At 40.1% G+C, this 21196-nt stretch overlaps 1 protein-coding gene across 19 annotated transcripts in view; it reads right to left on the bottom strand.

The window, feature by feature from the left end:
• Window positions 1–21196, bottom strand: part of fbrsl1 (fibrosin-like 1) — a 744900-nt gene that overhangs the window by 642020 nt on the left and 81684 nt on the right. The window lies entirely within an intron of this gene.

Consider the following 21196-nt stretch of genomic DNA (forward strand, 5'->3'; position numbering starts at 1 on the left):
AAAAAATGTATTTGCACTATGCAAATATATGCCTAATAGATTTTATATTCTGTTGTAAGTATTTCTGTTCCTGAAAACAGATCAACGTCAAGCTAGGAATCTGTCCTGATTTGGTCTCCTTTGCTATGCAGTAGCACAGAATCAGCCAGCCATGGACGTGTGTCTGGCTACAATGGGATGGGAGGGAGAGATTAACTACAATCCTTAAACAGTAGCACTAACTGCCAAGGACAAAAGGAGAAGGAGAAGGCAGCAATATTGCCAATTACCCTATCATAGTGCCAAGCTTGCCCCATCTTCTCACTTATTTCCCTTCTTCCTCACCCCCACCCCCACCCCCACAAAACACACACACACACACACACACTTGGCATTTACCAAGAGGAGTAGAGTTGGAATAAAAACGAAGTTTCTCATTTTGATTAATAAAAGTAGGAAATAGTGCGGAGTATAAATCATTCAACTAGGACTACTTGTCTCGCACCCAAAGATTTCATTTGTGCAATTGTTAGGAGTTGAAAGCTGCAGCTGATAGTGGAGCTGGGCTTCATGTTACACTGCCTATAAAATCAGGCTAAAATAGTTGGTTATCTGGGGGAATATCTCATTTATCACAAAAGTTTCTTTAATGAATAAATTTGCACTGCTCTTGAATGATTAACTGAAACATATTAGAATTATTTTGAATATTCATAAAATATTCAGTTAACAATCAGCAAAGTAGAGCACATAAAGATTTAAAGAAAATATCAAATAAAAAGCGAAAATTAACAGTTCTGGAATTCTGACATGTTCCTGCAATCCTCATTACATCTTAGACACAAACTCTTAATGCTTCCTTTTTTAAAAAAAAAACTTACATTTATATTGCGCCTTTCACAACCTGCATTTATATAGTGCCTTTAACATAGTAAAACGTCCCAAGGCGCTTCACAGGAGCGTTATCAAACAAAATTTGACACTAAGCCACATAAGGAGATATTAGGAAAGGTGACCAAAGAGGTAGGTATAAAGGAGTGTCTTATCGGAGAGAGGGGTAGAGGCATGGAGGGGTTTTGGGAGGGAATTCCAGAGCTTAGGGCAGAGGCAGATGAAGGCAAGGCCGCCAATGGGGCAGCGGTTAAAAATCGAGGATGCGAAAGAGACAAGAATTGGAGGAGCACAGAGAGTTGTAGGGCTGGAAGAGATTACAGTGATAGGGAGAGGCAAGTTCTTGGAAGGGTTTGAAAACAAGGATGAGAATTTTAAAAATCGAGGCGGTCCCCAACCAGGAGCCAATATAGGTCAGCAAGCATAGGGGTGATGGGTGAACAGGACTGGGTGCGAGTTAGAATACGGGCAGCAGAGTTGTGGATGAGCTCAAGTTTATGAAGGGTAGAAGATGGGAGACCGGCCAGGGGAGCATTGGAATAGTTAAGTCTCGAGGCAACCTCAGGATATCCCAAAGCTCTTCACAGCCAATGAAGTACTTTTGAAATGTAGTCACTGTTGTAACGTAGGTAACCCTTTCTTTCCACTTGGGAGATGGATTCCTTTTAATTACATCCTTGGTTACCAAACGCTGCAAGGAGTGAAGGAAACTATACAACAGAAGTTTTCTATCACACTTTTACTTCTCTAAAAAAGATACAAAGAGCATTAAACCAGTTACTAATACTGGATGCCTCTGGGATTGACTTTGGGTGGTCCTACAGAAGGGTGCCTATATTCAAGTTCAGGTTTGCCTTGCTAATTCATTGTTGAAATAACTAGGTGATTTATAGACGGGTGGCTTTTAAGACAGGTGCTGATTTACTAAATATTACTACTAATCCTGAAGCTTGAAAGCACATCCTAAAATTACAAGTATTTTCTATTTTTGGACAGCTCTAAACTTGTTCATACTCAAGCCATAAACCTCCTACTTGCATACATCACCATCTTCAATTATTATAATTCCAAGAGCTTTATTTCCCAGAATTTTATACGATCTATATATGATTATTAAACATGTAATTGACCATCGTATCGCAATACCATTTTTTGCGTTTTTTGAAAGTCAGACAAGAGAAGATTGTGGCAATCAACATTACTAGTGAGATGGTAGGAAACATCAACATGCATAATAAGCTTTGCATGGCCACAAGTAGGGGGCAGGAGTTAAAACAACAATGAACTTGAAAAAAATTAGCCAAGCAAGCTTGACATCTAATATTCCAAATTCACTTAGTGATTGCAGATGTCATTACATGTTCTTTAGAGTATTTGACAAATACCTTCATTTCATCCAGCAAAATGGAAACCATATTCACATCAGATTATCTGGAAGGGGGCTTTAGCCTAGAGGCTCTATGCACCTTAACAAGTACCACATACATGGAACAACTATACAGGAGCTGTGAGATCCCAGAAGCAGTAAGTCTCACCAAACCGGTGAAAGTATGCCTCTATATTCAGGTAGCTGCCTTTCAGTGTCCCTTTGCCTCAGGCCTGTATGATTGAATCAGTTGATTCGAATGCTATTTGGGTTTTATTTGTCTGTCTACTACAGCGGGAAAGCAGGCCTTGTATCTAATTTAGTTAGAATACTTACACATATAACATCTTCCAATCAAATCATCTGAAAGCACTTCACACAGTAGATGCTTTGTTATCATGCCAATGGCTTCTCCTATGTCCACAAGGACACATCTAATATGCCCCAAGGCTCCATGTTGCATGCCCCAATCCTTATTTGTCATTTACATGCTACTGTTCAGTTTCCTCCACATCCAATTAGTCACCCATAAAACTCTTTCTTACCTGACTCTGCACCAGTCTTTCCCTCTGCCACTGAAATTAGCCTTGGTTCGGCAATAGCATGCTCGCCTCTGAGTCAGAAGGTCGTGGCTTCAACCCCCACTCGAGACTTGAGCACATAATCTAGATTGACACTTCAGTGCAGTACTTAGGAAGTGCCATCTTTCGAATGAGAAATTAAACTTAGGCTTGTCTACTCTCTTGGGTGGACATAAAGATATTCCATGGCACTATTCATAGGATTTTTACAGCACAGGAGGCCATTCAGCCCAATGTGCCTGTGCCGGCTCTTTGGAAGAGCTATCCAATTAGTCCCATTCGAAGAAAAGCAGTGGACTTCTCCTGGTGTCCTGGCCATGCAGTAAAGTGTTACAAATGAGCAGAACTGACAAGCAAATTAAATGAAACAGTTCTGCTCAAAGGTGACAGAAAGAGGTGGAAAGTGCAGTGCCAAGACACGGATTCAGAAGAGATTTTCTTTAAAAAAAAACTGCTCCATTTTATATTCCTTTTTTTCTTTTCACTTGCTGATGGACCTGTGTGTTTCTAGCATTTCCTCTTTAAACTTGATCCCTTTTTCAAAATGGACTGTGGAGTCAGAGAGGCTCATAAAAAGGTACGCATTGAAATTAGAAACATAATAAAATGTTAGAACAGGGTTTACCGGCTAGAATGAGTAAAAGGATAGTTAAAATAAAACGAAAACTAGAAGAGTCAGAGACTGGGTGAAGAAAAAGATCGGGTGAATAGAAGTTTTAAAAATTATTTATAGTTTGATGTGTTTTAACTTGTATAGGCTTAATATGACCGTACAAATTACTCTCGACATTTAACCAGTGTGAGTCAGCAAAGGAAAGTTTGTCAAGTACAGAAAAAACAAACCCAGCTGGAAGGAGGCAGGATGCTAAATGAGAAGATAAAGAGGATAATGCAGATTGGATCAAAGGGCACTGAAACATATATTGCAAGTTACTTACTCCAAAATCTACATTTGACTGTACACCTACTCCTATAAAGGCCATTTCTCATGCTGAAGAAAAACAGATTATATGATTGTGGTGCAATGCTAACAGGGGGAGGGGGAAAACTTTCAATTTGATTGTCTGAACAGTGGTTTCCTGTGTATTCAGAATTACTGTTGTTCATCGTTTGACAGTTTCCTTTTATTTTTTAAAACTCCTTGAAGCTTACATTTATATCACTTGAAATAGCATCCGTTTCTCCAATCGACCTCAAGAGCAAGGGCATTCAAACCAACAACTGATAACGTGCATTTACGCAAATTGCTTGAAGTGACTCCCCCATGTTGTTAGGCACCAATATTTTTCAAGCATCACTTCACTTACAAATTGCTTGACAGTCTACCAATTTAGGCCAGTTCAACATGGAACCCTGACATTCTTTTCCCCTCCCTAACACAGGGGCACGGAGGTCATTTGCAGCATCGAAACTGAGATGAGCCAATTGAGCACGGATCAGGAACTGAACCCAAAACCTTCTGATCTGTATGGCTTGGTATAAGACCTTTACTCACTGGGCTGTTGCAACAGCTGCTGCATTTTTCACAGCTGCTGTGATTGTAAAACGTCAAGGGGACCTCTTGTTACAATCAGTATTTATCATTGAGTAGACACCTTGAAGTTAGTCCATCTGTGATATGAAGTAAGCAACATAAATGGCATATCAGAATTAAACCTAGTATATTGCAAAAGAATTTGCTGATTTGCAATGACTTGATGCTGCTGCTGCTGTTATACTTGTTCTGGCTTGTGTTAACACACTACAGTACTTAAAAAGTACAGAAGGATTCCCCTTTTTATTCAAAGGGCATCTGAGCAGCAATTTCACAGATCACTGGATATGCTACAAGTGAATTATTTCACAAGTGCAATACTTAACCATTAGAGAGGGAGGTGCACTAAAAATAATCTCTCTCTACTTATCATCACAAACAACAATTTTGTCAACAGTAGTTTTTAACGTGTTTTGCTTCCTTTTAGTAGGAAACTGTTAATGTACTGAATATTCAACCCAGAGCCATGCGCCACAGAATGCATCATCACCAGTGAGCAAGAGTTCAAGATATTCTTTCATTCATGCAAAAGACCATCACTTATGCATGTGGCGCTTGTAGCTTATGGATCTCTGAGTTGCCATGGCTGACGAATGGTGAGATAGCATCCTTTTAACTAAGTAACCCTTTGAAGAGTCCAAGTACAATGTATTACTGAGTGTTTACAACAAGATTAGAAATTATCTTATGAACAGGCACAGACTATTTGTCTGTATTTAGTTCCTATTAGAATCTGGAAGAATTTCGGATGCAAACTAGTTTTCAGTTCAGAACCTAATAAAACACAGTCCCCAAATAGTTTTACATCGAATTATATAGAAAATACAGCACAGAAACAGGCCATTCGACCCAACAATTCCCTCCTGACTTCATCTGACCCTACCAGCATATCCTTTGATTCCATTCTGCCTTATTGTTTATCTAGCTTCCCCTTAAATGCATCTATACTAGTCACTTCAACTACTCCTTGTGGTAGCAAGTTCCACATTGCAATCACTCTCCGGGTAATTCCACATGAAAATTTCAACAAATTAAACACACCAGTCATCTTTAAATCAAAAGGCATCTAGGACACAAATCACTTTTGCAGTACCAACTCCATTCTCAGCAGCACAAGCAAAAAGTTGTGTTCACTTTGTCTGTACTGATGTAAAGATAGTGAAGTCAGAGATCCACGTACCTGTACACAAACATACACAGAGCGCCGCTCACAGGCCAATTGCCATGAGATATTTATGACCGAGAGATGAGATATCAGCTCTTTCAGTTATTAAAATGTGAACGACAACACAGAAAGCCACTGGAGAATTTATATCCTCATCAGAAAAAAAGTACTTTTTTTGTCTTTGCACTGGATTCCATCCCTGGCCCTTTTTCTTCTTTTACTCTCCTGAAAGATGCTACTTGTGCTGTACTAAGGTGCACACGCAGTGACCTCTCTTCTTTATCTCGTCTAAATGGCCATTCCTTCTTACCAGTTAGCCTAAATAATAAGGGTGATTACCTTGGGATTTGGGGGGGGGGGGGGGGCGGAGAGAGGGAGAATTAAAAGAAAGATGAGCCCAGTCTTAGGCGTGTACACACACGCACACTCGGCACCAGGAGCAGCGCCTTTATTGTAGAATAACCCAAAGTACTTCAAAGTAGTGCAAGGAAAAAAATGGTCATCCAGCCATAGACATAAGGCAGTGTCAAAAGCTTGGTTGAAGAGGTAGGCTTTAAGGAAGGTTTTAAGGGGGGAGAATTGGAGAGGCAGAAAAATTTGGAGAGGGAATTCCAGAGCGTGGGGCCTAGATGGCTGAAAGTATTGCTACCAATGGCAGGGTGAAGGGAGAAGGGGATGCACAACAACTTGCATTTATATAGTGCCTTTAACATAGTAAAACATCCCAAGGCGCTTCACAGAACTATTATCAAACAAAATTTGACACAGTCACATAAGATATTAGGACAGGTGGCTAAAAGCTTGGTCAAAGAGGTAGGATTAAAGGAGCATCTTAAAAGGAGAGGTAGAGAGGGTTAGGGAAGGAATTCCAGGGCTTAGGGCTGAGGCAGATGAAGGCATAGCCGCCATTGGTGGAGTGATTAAAATCGGGGATGCGCAGGAGGCAAGAACCTGGAGGAGCGCAGAGATTTCGGAGGGTTGTAGGGCTGGAGGAGGTTACAGAGATAGGGAGGGGTGAGGCCATGGAGCGACTTGAAAACAAGGATGAGAATTTTTTAAAAAACGAGGTGTTCCCGGACTGGGAACTAACAGAGGTCAGCAAACACAGGGGTGATGGATGAACGAGACTTGGTGTGAGTTAGGATACGGGCAGCAGAGTTTTGGATGAGCTCAAATTTATGGAGGGTGAAAGTGGGAGGCTGGCCAGGAGAGCATTGGAATAGTCCAGTCTAGAGATATCAATGGCATGGATGGGGGTTTCAGCAGCAAATAAGCTGAGGCAGGGGCGGAGACGGGCGATGGTATAGAGGCGGAAGTAGGCGGTCTTGGTGATGGAGTGGCTGTGTGGTCGGGAGCTCATCTCAGGGTCAAATAGGATGCCAAGGTTGCGATCAGTCTGGCTCAGCCTCATAGTGGCCAGGGAAAAGGATGGAGTCAATGGCGAGGGAACTGGACTGAAGACAATGGCTTTGGTCTTCCCAATATTTACTTGGAAGAAATTTTTTCTCATCCAATGTCGGACAAGCAGTGTGACAAATCAGACAGTGGAGGGGTTGAGTGAGGTGGTGGTGGTGACGTAGAGCTATGCAACGTTGTGTTTTCGGATGATGTCGCCGAGGGGCAGCATGTAGATGAGAAATAGGAGGGGGCCAAAGATAGATCCTTTGGGGACTCCAGCGGTAACAGTGTGGGAGTGGGGAGAGAAGCCATTGCAGGTGATTCTCTGGCTAAAACTGGATGGATAAGAATGGAAAGCAAAATACTGCGGATGCTGGAAATCTGAAATGAAGAGAAAATGCTGGAGACCCTCAGCAAGTCAGGCAGCATCTGTTGAGAAAGAGTGTTAACGTTTCAGGTCAATGCTGAAAAGGTCATCAACCTGAAATTTTAACTCTGTTTCTTTCTCCACAGTTGCTGCCTGACTTGCTGAGTATTTCCAGCTATTTTCTATAGATAAGAATGGAACCAGGTGAGTACAGACCCACCCAGCTGGACGGCAGAGGATATGCTTTGGAGGAGGATGGTGTGGTCAACCACGTCAACGGCTGCAGACAGGTGGAGAAGAAGAAGGGGAAGGGATAGTTTACCACATAGGACGTCATGTGACTTTGTTCCTCTGACTTTGGCCCTTATCAGACAGTTCAAGGACAGGGACTTGCAGCACTGGAGGAGATCAAGATGGGCAAGCCTACAGAAGGATTTAAACACAGGTTCCAGAATTTTAAATTTGAGACATTGGGAAACAGGAGCCAATGAAGGATGGGGTGATGGACAAGTGGGAGCAGAGTTTTAGATGAGCTGAAGTTTATAGAGGATGGAGAAAGGGAGGCCATCCAGAAATGGGAACCCGACATGAATTACTCTCACCAACTTTGGTATTCCCATTGTTACGCTAAGTGGGATCAGCTAACTCAGCACAAACCACGGATAAAATGTCGGACCTTTCTGGTCTTTATGGTTCAATGCTGCATTGTTACCCACTGAGCCCCAGATTGAATCTTGTCCACAACTGGGATCTGCTAACTGACCCATTGATACTATTTCCTGAGGTAAGAACTTAATGGAGGAAACAGCCTTACTCCACTGGCAGGTTAGCCTTGCTGTATCTGAAGATGTATAACATATGCCATTTTAAGTGGCAATCTGACAGTCACTAAAACATGGCAATTAAATGTTGCTTGAGGTTTAAAGATGTGATTTTTTTCTTTATTTTGAGGATTACCTTACCTCTTTTTCCTTCCCTTCTGGTCTCTTTGGGCTACAGCTCTTTCACAGACAAAAGGGCAGACAACCTGCCCCCAGGCATCTGGCAATGCATTTCTGAAACCATCCACAAAGAGGTGCACAAGAGCATATCAACACATGTTCAGGTTTTTCATCCCAAACTATGAAGCCTCCAACACCTGCCTATAACATGACTGCGACTGCTAACTATGCATGAAGAAATGAATTAGTGTTCTAGCTAGCACCCTCTGATACTGAGTACTGGTGTTTTAACAAACTTTACTCCATCAACTCAAGAGTAGTGAGATTAAACAAAAAATTGTTTCTTGATACCAGTCATTGACTTCCAATTTAAGCAATCCAAACTGAAATTACTGACATATGATTGGAGAAGATTTATGTGTTTAGTTGTAAATGTGAACCAGACATGCTAAAAAGATACAAGAGTACAGTAATGTAACACTAACTAAATAAAAACAAAAAAGGCTAGAGTTTTGGCTGGAGTAGGTGATAGATTTTCTGTTCTCTGGTTTCCAAGGAAACCTTTGATTTCACACACTCCCTACCAGGCTACTGTCACAAATACTCCACACACGGCTGGATTCCATCATTTAAATTAACTGTGAAATTTTCCTGTCAATTCCGTATTACATTGGCATGTTATGCACTTCATCTATCTCAAGCTGGAACAAATAAATTTACTATTCACAATTAGGAGTCAGTTAAACAGTAATTATAATGTCTTTTATTTATCAAACTTGATTAAGTTTAAAACACATTGAAAAAGTCAACATTACAGCATGAACCCCCATCATGAGATGATGTTGGATTTGACTTTTTTTTTCAAACCAACAATTAAGTTTAATTGGAGGAAGTGTCATGTTCATCATGCCAACTATATGTGTGGATATGCTAACATTAATGTCAATGCATAAATGGGTCCTTTCCATCACCATTTATCTACAATCAGGGAACATAGAATCTTACAGGAGGCGGCCATTTGGCCTGTGCCAGCTCTTTGAAAGAGCTGTCCAATTTAGTCTCACACCCCAGCTTTTCCCCCATAACCCTGCAAATTAGTCCTCTTCAAGTACATGTCCAATTGTCTTTTGAAATATGGAATCTGCTTCCACCACTCTTGCAGGTAGTGCATTCCAGATCTTAACAAACCTCTGCGTGAAAAAATTTCTCATTTCCCCTCCAGTTCTCTTACCAATTATTTTATGTGACCTCCAGTTACTGACGCACTTACCAGAGGAAACAGTTTCTCCCTATTTACTCTATCAAAAATCCCTCATTATTTTGAATACCTCTATTATGTTTTCCCTTAAGCTTCTCTGTTCTACGGAGAACAATCCCAGCTTCTCCAATCTCTCCACATAACTGAAGTCCCTCGTCCCTGGTATCATCCTGGTAAACCTCCTCTGCACCCCCTCCAAGGCCTTGACATCCTTTCTAAAGTGTGGTGCCCAGAATTGGACACAATTCTCCACTGAGGCCTAACCAGTGGTTTGTAAAGGTTTAGCATAACTTCCTTAATTTTGTATTCAATGCCCTATTTACAGAGCTTAGTATCCCATACGCTTTCTTAACCGCTTTATCAACATTCCCTGACACCTTCAAAGATGTGTGAATGTGCACCCCCAGGCCCCTCTGCTCTCCCCCCTCAAAATGGTACAATTTAGATTATACTGCCTCTCCATGTTGTTGCTTCCAAAGTGCATCACTTCACACTTATCCGCATTAATTTGCACCTGCCATGTGTCTGCCCATTTCACCAGTCTGTCTTTGTCCTCCTGAAGTCTTCAATTATCCTCCTCACTATTTACTACGTTGCCAAGTTTTGTATCATCCGCGAACTTTGAAATTGTACTCCCTATATCCGAATCCAGGTCATTTGTATGTAACAAGAAAAGCAATAGCCCGAATAGCGATCCCTGGGGGACCCCACTGCATACTTCACTCCAATCAGAAAAACATCTGTTCACCACAACCCTCTGCCTCCTATCCCTTAGCCAATTAAGTATCCAAGTTACCACCGTCCCTTTAATCCCATGTGCTACTATTTTCCAAGTAAGTCTGTTATGTAGTACTTATCAAATGCCTTTTGAAAGTCCATATATACAACATCTACTACACTATTTTCATTAACCCTCTCTGTTACTTCATCAAAGAACTCAAATCTGGTTAGTCAGACATGATTTGCCTTCAACAAATCTGTGCTGGCTGTCTCTTATTAACCCATGCTTCTCAAAATGTGAGAATTAATTTTGTCCTCGACAACGGTCTCTAGTAGTTTTCCCGTCACTGACATTAGACTGACTGGCCTGTAGTTACCGGGTTTATCCCTCTCCCCTTTTTTGAACAGGGGTGTAACATTTGCAATTCTCCAGTCCTCTGGCGCCACTCCCCTATCCAAGGAGGATTGAAAGATTGTGGTCAGAGCTTCTGCTATCTCCATTCATGCATTTAAGTGCTAGCTAGACAAATGAAAGGATACAGTATGCATAATGCAATACAAATACTTCTAATTTTCAGCAAGTTGTTGCCCCACTCACTTTCCAGGTATAATACTGTTCCACTGTAGACTTTTGAAAATCTGCATGCTTTTAAGACTGCATTTGCACATATAATGTTGATGCAGGGCTTTGCACTTAAGTTAAAGTTGCAGTGTAAATCCAGAGCTAGGATCCCAAATGATTCCAGAAACAATTTGAGGGGAGCAGTATCTCACTCCACTTCACTCCAAAGTCAGAACGAGCCCTGACCCCAGACTTACACTACAACTTCTTAGCATCAGAGTGAAACATGCTTAAAATAACATTTAAAAAGCAGGCGTCAACATAGTGGTGTTAATTTTATGACAAGAGCACTTGTAAAAAGATTTCCATCGTTTTCAACATGCTTATGCTCAAATAGCTAAAATAAAGCTAAGGAATTAGTGCTGCAGATGCATTGGGTTGTTACAATTTCATACAAGTCACTAAAAACTTGGCACACAGGACTTCTACCTAAATTGTTCGCTCAAATAAAAAATTACTAAACTGGATTGGAAACAGTAATGTATATGTATACTGCACTTTGAAAATTAGAACTGCTCTGTACTCTTGCTCTGAAAATGCAGTTTATCAAGTGTGTTGAATTTTTGGTGCTACTTTTGGGTGTGGGGGTTGGGGGAGGTTACACAAAATCTAGTTTTGAAAGTCAGGCTTGTTTTTCCTCCCTTAAAAAAGAACTTGTGCAAAAAAAGGTAGAGCACTGCAGTTTATTCTCTGGACGACGTCAGTGTTATTTGCAGATCAAATGAATAATTCCTCTATCATTGTTGGTAAGTAAAATAATTTTATTTCAGATAAAGCACTGTTACAAATTTAACATGCAAAATGTAGGCATGCCAGTCAAAAATAAATCTCTTTATTTTCAAAGTTTCATCAAACCCACCGCCCCCCCCCCCCAATCTGATAGCGGTGGAGGGTATCAGATTAACTTAAAATCATGAATCTCACACACATATCCCACCTGGCTACTAGTTTCTGCCCATTTGCTTCAGCACAAATTGCAATCAATTTCTTTTTGGTTCAGGATTTCACACCCTACAAGACAACTGAGTGATAATGGTTATGGTTATGATTATTATGCAATGTTTTCTGGGAGGAACCATGCATGCTCTATTTAAAAAAAGTTTCTTTGCATGCCTAGTAAAACTGTCATGAATTGAAGAAATCCAACTCTGATTTGATGTAACTAGTACTGAACTAGAACCACCCCAGAAACCAGTTTAACTGACTTGCTATAAACTTCAGCTAGGGTAACTCCTGTAGGAAGCTTACTCTACTGTGTTCTTTAAAGTGCAAATTTATCCTGGTGGTGCTGATATAGCTCATTTCCCTCTGCCATTAGTTTTACACCAGAATAACCGCGTAAACATTTGCTCATTGATGTACCCTGCATATCTCCAGGTAATTGTAAACAATTTTACAACACCAAGTTATAGTCCAACAAATTTATTTTAAATTCCACAAGCTTTCGGAGGCTTCCTCCTTAGTCAGGTGAACGGTGTGGCACACAGTCCATCACCGGCATCTCCACATCATATCTCCAGGTAATGGAGACAAAGTTGGCAGAGTTACATGAGGTCTTCACATCACCATCCTTCTGTGTTACAAGATTGAGATTGATAGTGTAAACCATGCAGACCTCAGACCAGTGCCTGAGGTCAGCTACAAGTGCGATATTTGAGGCAAACGGAGGCGTATGCTAACATTTGTCACCCGTGCAAAATTGCTAAGAAAGCAAATTTCAAAGTATTAACTTGTTTGTAACAACTCCTAATAAGAGCTACATTAAAGCAGCATTATGCATAGTAAGTAATGGCAGAAAATCAGTGGTAAGATTCTACATACACATCAGTACTAACTTAGCAGGCACAATGCTCAGATTTCAAATAGACAAACAAAAAAATTGCAACCAGCATTTTCAGTCTATATCTGTTAAATTAATAGGCAATTAAAAAAGCTCACCTCACTGGGAAACTGGTCTGGTTTAACCAACAGTGCCAGTCCAGTGGGCTTTTTTGAGAAGGGAACTCGTAAATCAGACGGGACAAAATAAAATTCAAAATGATATAAACTTAAAAAAAAACATATTCCATATATATGACCAGAGAAAGAACTAGTAAAAGCGTGCAAAATGTTCTGCTTCTAATGAAACCCCCGGGGTATATTGTACTACCTCTAGCGTGAGAGTTGACACAAGCCCAATAATTACTTTAGACAGACCAGGCCCACTGGTAATTGCTAGATGATGATTTAGAGGCAAATTCTAGCTCACAGGAGAATTATACTACGGCACATTCTCCATTTCTTTTATCAATGGGTATTTAAAGGAAGAGATGAGTTTTACACCAAGTCCCAAGTGACTAAGACAGCTTTTACTGGTAGAAGGCAAAAACCTTACTGAATTATTATTTCTATTATTGAATGCATTATTTAAAAATACCAACAATTGAAATTACAATTCATAATTTTAAATGTCTAGAAAGGAAGGTTTTCCCCCTCTTTGAAAGCTAGTTCGGGTTTTCCTTCTAGCAGAAGGGACTTAAATCATTCTGTGTCATTGTTGGAGTCTCTTTGCCAATTGGGCAGAAGAGAAACATCATGGAATGTGAGCCCCGTGCAATTAGAAATGCATGCTTACTGCAGAAACCATCAAATCTAGAATGTACAGTTGGTGAGTGTGTGGAGATCTGAATTTCATCCAAGTGTCAAATAATCCATAAAACCACAATATTAGTTTTCCTGAAACAGTGAGTTTGGCAAATTAGATACTTACTGATCACTATAACTAAGGTCACTTGTGCAATACAATAAAAATCACACTTCTGAGCATTGGTTCAATTCACTCAACAGGGACATCACTAAATAAAAAGGAACAGATATAACCAAGATTACTACAGGTCAGTGAGCCTTACATCCATTGGGAAAGCATTGCAGGAAATCCTGAAAGAACAAATGGTGAATCACCTAGATAAATATGAAACTATAAGAGGCAGCCAGCATAGGTATGATCTCCCTCCCATAAAGCTATGAAATCTGAGTTCTTTGAGAAGATAACAAACATTGTGGACAAGGGAAACTCAGTAGATTTTTTTTTAAGAATTCAGCAAGCTTTGGATCCAGTGCCACCTAGTAGATTGGTTCAAAAGGCTGCAAGGCACAACTGGGTGGAGTTCTTCTGTAAATTGGCCAAAGCAGAGGAAGCAAAGGATGGTAGTACATGGAGCTGGATCAGCATGGAACGGGGTACATAACGGGATGCATCGGGCATCAGTGTTGGGCTGTCGCTGTTCACAATGTACATAAATAACTTGGATGTGAGTACAGAAACAAAGATACCTAATATCAAATTGCTGTCAATTCTTCAAGAAAGAGTGGAGAAAGATCTCATGGCAGAACTAGTGAAATACCAAATGCCCAGGAGAATAAATGAGTCAGATGAGTAGAAAGCAGGACTTAAGAAACTTGTGATAGAAGAACAATTGGATATTTCATAAACCTATATTCCAGAACTCTGCTCAAATATTTACTTACACTGTAATCTACAATTTGTGTATTTAATGTAATGTCACATCATGCTGCACTAATACAAATCAAAACAGTATGAATCAGAATATTCTAAGAAAGGAATTTACTTGGCAACCTGGATAACTGTTGCTGATTAAAGTTCACAAAGCTTTGTTTCTATGACTGCAGAAGACTCAAAAGTATGTTAGGACACTGATGCAACTGCACAAAATACAAATACTGAAAAATATCGTCATTGCAAAAAATTATAACAATCTTTACAAATGAATAACATTTTAAATAGAAAATGCAGGAGGAACTTTTTCACTAAAAGGGTAGTAAGTAATGTGGAACAGATTACTGGCACAGGTTGTGGAAAAAGAAAACCAAAGGTTCTTGTCAACAAATGGGATTCAAAGTTATTAGAAATAATTCCAACATTACAACAGTGACTACGCTTCAAAAGTACTTAAATGGTTGTAAAACACTTTTGGATGTAGATAGGTGGGCTAGATCGACCAACAGTCTGAAACTATGTTCTTAAGTTATTTCATTTTTAAAAAACTAGAGGGCTTTAGAAAGGCACAAAACAAGGACCAACAGGACAGGGAGATAAACCATTTACTCCAGATGATCCATATTTATAGCAAACCAAGCATAGTTTCAACCCTTTATATTTAAACCTCAAGGACTAGAAGGCAACATACTATATAGACAGGAATCTAACATTTTCATTTACAATTTAAATTAAATCCATCTCTAATAGCAGACAGAGATGCACAATATATTAGAGTAAGCTGACCTTGCATCATTTATTTCCATTACTCTATATTTGAGTTTTGTCCTTTTGACCCACCATCAGCAACTGCTGCTTCAGCTCTTATGCCCAAGCTCACTAGAACTCCTTCCCTCAGCTTCGCTCCCTTGATACTAGAGTCCCTGCTTTCAAAAGTCTGTCTTTGACTGTGCTTTTGCCATCCCCCTCGCCTACGCTTCCCTTTCTCCCTCTACCTTGGCATCCACTCATTGTCCACCGCACTGTAAAGCACTCAAGACGTCTGTCTGGAAGGGGAGACATCATTGTACATGAGAAGCACTATAGAAATGTATTGTTTTCGGTGTAGAAAATACTCAGGTTTATACCATGCTGATGTGTTTGATGTAAAATTTTGTGAACTGGGGAATAGCTTTGAGGTTTTTTAAGTTTTCCAAAAAAATGTTGAAATAAATGGTCTGTATCTAAATCATATATCTACTGATTATTCAAGATATAGCTTTGTATACAATACAAAATGTTCCATATAAGATGTGTTTCACTAGGGTAGCAAAAAACATGTTCACATCAGTACCATAAACTATTTTAATGGTTTATACATGTTAGCATTACTGTTACAGGCTCTATTTTGTCAAGTCCATTGTATGACACATGAATCTGCTTATGTAAAAATCCCAGCACTAAAACTCAGCACTTGCACATCCGATTAATGTGCTAGGTAATAAAAGCACAAAAGGGAATTCAAGGTCTTAGTCCCTTGACTTTGGTGGAAAAGAAAACAATGCGAAATGTTGAGGCCTGCAGTCTAGAGACCCTAGGGTATTGCAGATTGCTGATATGTCAAAATGCACAGGAACCGCTGAAAGTAAAATTTGTTTGCCTGAGAAAACTCAGCATGGATGTGAGAAAGGTGCGATCAACACAGTGCAGAGCATGTGCAAAACCCTGCAGCCTGATTGTTACTTTAAAAACAGCGTGCTCATTCCTTTAATAAGGAGTGCAATGTCGTTCCTGTACCAAAAAGTAAAATGCAATTTCTAAACATATTCAGGAACCAATTTTCTACCCCAGCTGCTCCCTTGTAGTCCCTGCTAGTGCCTTTAAGTGGAAGGCAGAACAAACTGGGCTGTGGACAATCCATCTTCAGCTGATTTCATTTATTACTTCCCATGGGGACGTGAAGGACTGCATATAGCATTGGGAACCGGTAAAAATAACAGCAGGGGAGTTTGAACCTCTTATGCTGGGTCTGAAACTTAAAACACTCTTGTGCTGCGTCTGAAACTTAAAACACTCTTGTGCTGCAAGAACAATCAGAAAATTCTGAAATATGTATCTTTTCCTAATTTGGTTTGTAATGTTTATCTTCGTCCTCTACTAGAACCAAAGTTAAATTGATGGACAAAAACATGTCCTTGAAATGTATAGTAATTCAGGTAGAAAACTGCAAAAACTCCAATTACATTTGCACTCTTGGAGTATTGGTGCATTGTAATTTTAAAATATGGCCTATATTTTTGGTGTAAGAATGTCCCTAAAAGGGTTTCTGTGTCAGAAGGGAAGAAGCAATGACTTTTTTTTTGCAATTGTAAACAATTTTACAACACCAAGTTATAGTCCAAAGATTTTATTTGAAATTTACAAGCTTTCGGAGGCTTCCTCCTTCCTCAGGTAAATGTCAGGAACTCCTTGAAGCCTACGCATTTATAAATCACAGAACAATACATGGTGATTATAGATAGTCTTTGCAACTGCCCGTTGCCAAGGCAATCACCGTGTTCAGACAGAGAGGTGTTACCTACAGAGCCCCCGAATATACAGTCAACAAAAAAAACACAGAAAAAAAGAGGCAGAAACACCCAGAAGGCAGAGAAAGCCAGCAAATGACCCGTTATATTAAAAACAGATAGCTTTTGTTCGCTGGTGGGCTTACGTGTAGCGTGACATGCAGCGTGTTTTTTTGCAGGCAGACAGACGGAGCAGACTCTGGCTGGGTGGTCCTGCTCAACTGTAGTTTACCATCATGACAGTAGTGATTATCTCATTATTGTATCTATAACTCCAGCTCACCTGGAGACGGGCAGGACTTGCTAGTTTAGGAAATAAATGCTGTTTTAGTTAGAAAAAAGGAAATTAAGGGATGATTTGACAGAAGGTAAGGAATGGGCCATAGTAGATAGAAACTGACAGTCTCCAGTGGTTGAGTCGTCTAGAACAAGTTCATCTAGATGTGGGTTTACATGCAAGAGCTTTTACAGACAGCAAGAGAAGCTTTTTAAAAAAAATACAGTTGTGAGGCTGTAGAATGCACTACCAGAGTTTGTGATTGAAGCAAAGACCATGTCAACATTTAAGAATAAGTTAGGTAGGAAGTTGAAGGAAAGAGTAATAAAGGAATATGGGAACATATCAGGCACATGGGATGAGGACTACTCATTTGGAGAATAAACACCAACACCGTTGAGCTGAACGGACAATTTCAGTGTTGTAATTTCTATGTTAAAGTCAATTCTCAGACTTCACAAAACTTACATTCTGAAGTTACCCTTATGACAATTTAAAAGTTATGCTTATACCTTTTCTCATCCACTAGGCACAGTATTATTCTAGTAATCATATGGAATAGAGGTTCAGTAGGTATTATGGGAACGGTGCTATCAGATGTAAAACAGCATTGCAGATGGATTATAAAATGAGTTAACTCTATAGCTGCAGTGTAAATGGCTGTGTTCAGTTATCAAATGAATTGGATTCCTATCCCAAATGCAGTTGTGCAAAACCAAGTTTGTAGCAGTGCTTGTAATCCACTGAATACAAATGAAGCATTATTACACGAAAACTTGTGACTACTCCATAATCAATTTGTTTTTTGAAGATTCTGTATAGTAAATACAGTGTCTAAATACTGAATTGAGGTACTAAACTTGCTGATGCTGTTACTGCAGCTTTATTCCTTGAGGTATAGTTTCTCAGAAAAAAATATGCCTCAGTGAAATCCCATTATGCTATCTTTAGCATTCAGAAATGAGCTGTTAAATTTTTGAACTGCTCTGCTGCACAGTGTTATTTGCTTTCTATGGGACATGGTAACAGGGCGCTAAGATTGTCTCTGAAGGAAAAAAGAATATGGTAGCGTCATTATTATAGATTTGGGTGTGTCTCACTATTCACTGCCTGGAACACATCTTTTGCTCAGGAGCTCCAAGGCCACGTGCATGAGGCATACCTTTTGTACTTTAGATCTCTGAATAAGCATGACTTACGGTACCTAGAATAATGAGCAGAATGATTCAAATCCCTCTAAATCTTATACACCAATTTTGCTGCTATTATTGTAAAACCGCTCCCAAAAGGCAGTGCATAGTCCCTAGTGCCGTACTAAATTGGTATAATTGGGTACAGATGAGTCCAACTCCAAGTGTTAAAACTGGTTGTGGTATAAGTACTTGCCAGCTGCAGTGGAACTGCTAGCCAGCATCTTCAAATTGCTTTCATTCGCTGCACATATCAATCACACCTTACCTGAGCAGCAAAAGGTATTGGAACATTTAAGTGTAGGTCTTAAGTAAATGGTTGGTTGGTAAACAAACAGACAGACACACAAACAAACAGACACACAAACAAACACTCACTCACTTCCCTATTTACTTTTGGTTCCTGAACCACCAGAAATCAAGATGTGGCCGAGATCATTTTAGTATGGGCTGTGCAGGAATGGAGGAGGACTTGATGTTATGACCTCCTGTCCCAAAGTTAAATACTATTTTACACATAATTCAAGCAGCCTCTGTAAAAGAATTGGATTTCTGCAGCAAGTGGCTCTGCTTCACTTTTTTTGGTAGCTGCAATGCTGTCGAACCTCTAGAAGTTGGCTCATTTTATATTTGTGAGCGCCACTGAGGGCGGAAGAACCATGCACCTCTCACCAACCATCCCACCTACCAAGGTGTGCCTGCCCCTCCCCCAATCCCACTGCAACTAGCCTGACCTCAGATCTGCTTATACAGAATCCATGTGTGAAATTTGTGTGTGACCAGGTAAGTATTGCTGAGGCATTAAAACTACAGTTACTAGGCTACACTATTAAAATAGTAAATTAGTTTTGCACTACACTGCTGGAAAAAAAACTGAAGGAATCATGATGTCCTACCAACGTTTGAAGCAAACTTGCAAAATAAATCTTATGAATTGCCACCTATTAAAATTTGACATTTCCGAGGTGAGGATTGGTCCTAAATACACTTGTACTACTGATCCATGGAATAGCAAAACTAATACTGGGCTGAAAATCTTGGCCAATTTTGACTTCCTGTTATGTCCTGAATGGATCCAGCAATTGCACAGCTGTTTCATTGTTCAGGTTATTTACACTAGTATTGCATCTTTTCCTTCCTAATAGATTTGAAGAAACTCAATAAAAGAACAATCTCTGGCTGTTTAATCAAGTAAACCAAGTACAAGGGAGTCACTTTGATTCCAGACAAGCGTGGGTTCCTGAGGAACCCATTCACTTAGAAAAAGCAGGGGGGGATGGGGGGGGAGGGGGTCGGCAGAAGGAAGTCCAGGTTCTGTATACTGATCTGAATTTCCTTAGAGCTGCTTCTGTGGCCGTAACTTCACCGGAACTGCGACAATAACAGAGTTTCCACTGCACTTCCGACAAAGTTACAGCAGCTCTGAGGAAATTCCTGGCCCCAAGTTGAAGTAGGGAGGTGTACGTCCCAAAGGACTCTTGATTGAGGCTCTGCCTTTGTGTGACTGAAAATGAGTGTAATGATATATACTTATGACCCTTTGTATACAGAGCAGGAAACAATTTTACCAGAAATGCACCCATCTTGTTTCCAGTATTAAGTTCATTACCTCTGTGCTACAGGTAACAATGAACACCATATATACTTCACAAATGTAAAGTTAAATTTAACCACTCTATTCTGCAGCACATGTTTCTGCATTAGGTGTGCACTGATGCTTGTAAAAGTGATTCAGATAGAATCTGTACAAATATTTAATGGGTACAAATCCTTATAAATGTCAAGTGTGAAATATTTTGCAATAAAGGAATGGCGAAGAAGTTCGTGGTGCAGGCAGAATCACATTGCTGAACTCAATTATCTGGAAAAGCAGTCTAATTCCTTTCAGTGAAGGCTTTGAAAACGTGGACTGCTGTTCAACATCATCTCTTATCAGCTCAACACATGTAGTCTCAGTTGGGGGGCAGTGTTCTGTCTGTCGGCTATGGGAGATGCATTTAAATGAAATTGTATACGAAAATGTTAGTTTTCTATCCGTAGTTTGTTGCCTTCTAGTCCTTATATTTAAACTTTGAGTCGAAGCTGTGCTTAGCCTGGTTTGCTAAAAATATGGATCACCTGGTGCAAGGCTTAAGCTGCTTGGGTGAGTTTAAGTAACTGTCCAGATTGGCAAGTACAGTTTTGTGAATGAAACCAGCTTAAACCAGATGGTTAGAAAATGATATTTGCCTTCTCAATACATTACAACAGGTTTAACAGCTAAAAGAAAACCATCTACATTTTAAAGCAAGTTTAAAAGGCTCAACAAGTTTATCTAGTGAGTAAGTGGGCTATATAAACCAAGAAAGTCCCAGATTAAATGCCTCTCCAATCTCAGCCAGGGCAGTGGTAAGGGCATTACAAATGGCCTCTGCGCCACTGGATCAGACAGGGGAAAATCAGCACACTTCCCACCCCTAGACACTATCCAGTAACTCCTATTGAAAGTTCTCATGAGTGCTCAGGTGAGGACAGGGTCACACTCAGCTGTGATGCTCCCATTGTCAAAAAGCCTGCCGCCACTCACATGAATAATGGTCACTTGGGCTAGGTACCAGTGACACCTGTGGAACCATTCCCCAGCAAGAAATCAATACCATAAGAGGAAAAATGCCCCACAATCCCTCTTCCTCCTTTCCCCAATATAGGTCAGAAACAACTGACTTTCTTAAATGTCTGTAGTACTGTATAACAGACATAAGATGATACCATCGATTCCCTACTCAACAAGGTTCTATTGTTGGCTGGTCAGTGGTCTCTGAAAAGTTTAGTTACTTCCAAACAGGAAAGGCTAATCAGGATCTGTGCACAGTGGAGCTGAAGAGC

The sequence above is a fragment of the Heptranchias perlo genome, chromosome 25 (genome assembly GCF_035084215.1).
Source record: "Heptranchias perlo isolate sHepPer1 chromosome 25, sHepPer1.hap1, whole genome shotgun sequence".
Classification (NCBI taxonomy): Eukaryota; Metazoa; Chordata; class Chondrichthyes; order Hexanchiformes; family Hexanchidae; genus Heptranchias; species Heptranchias perlo.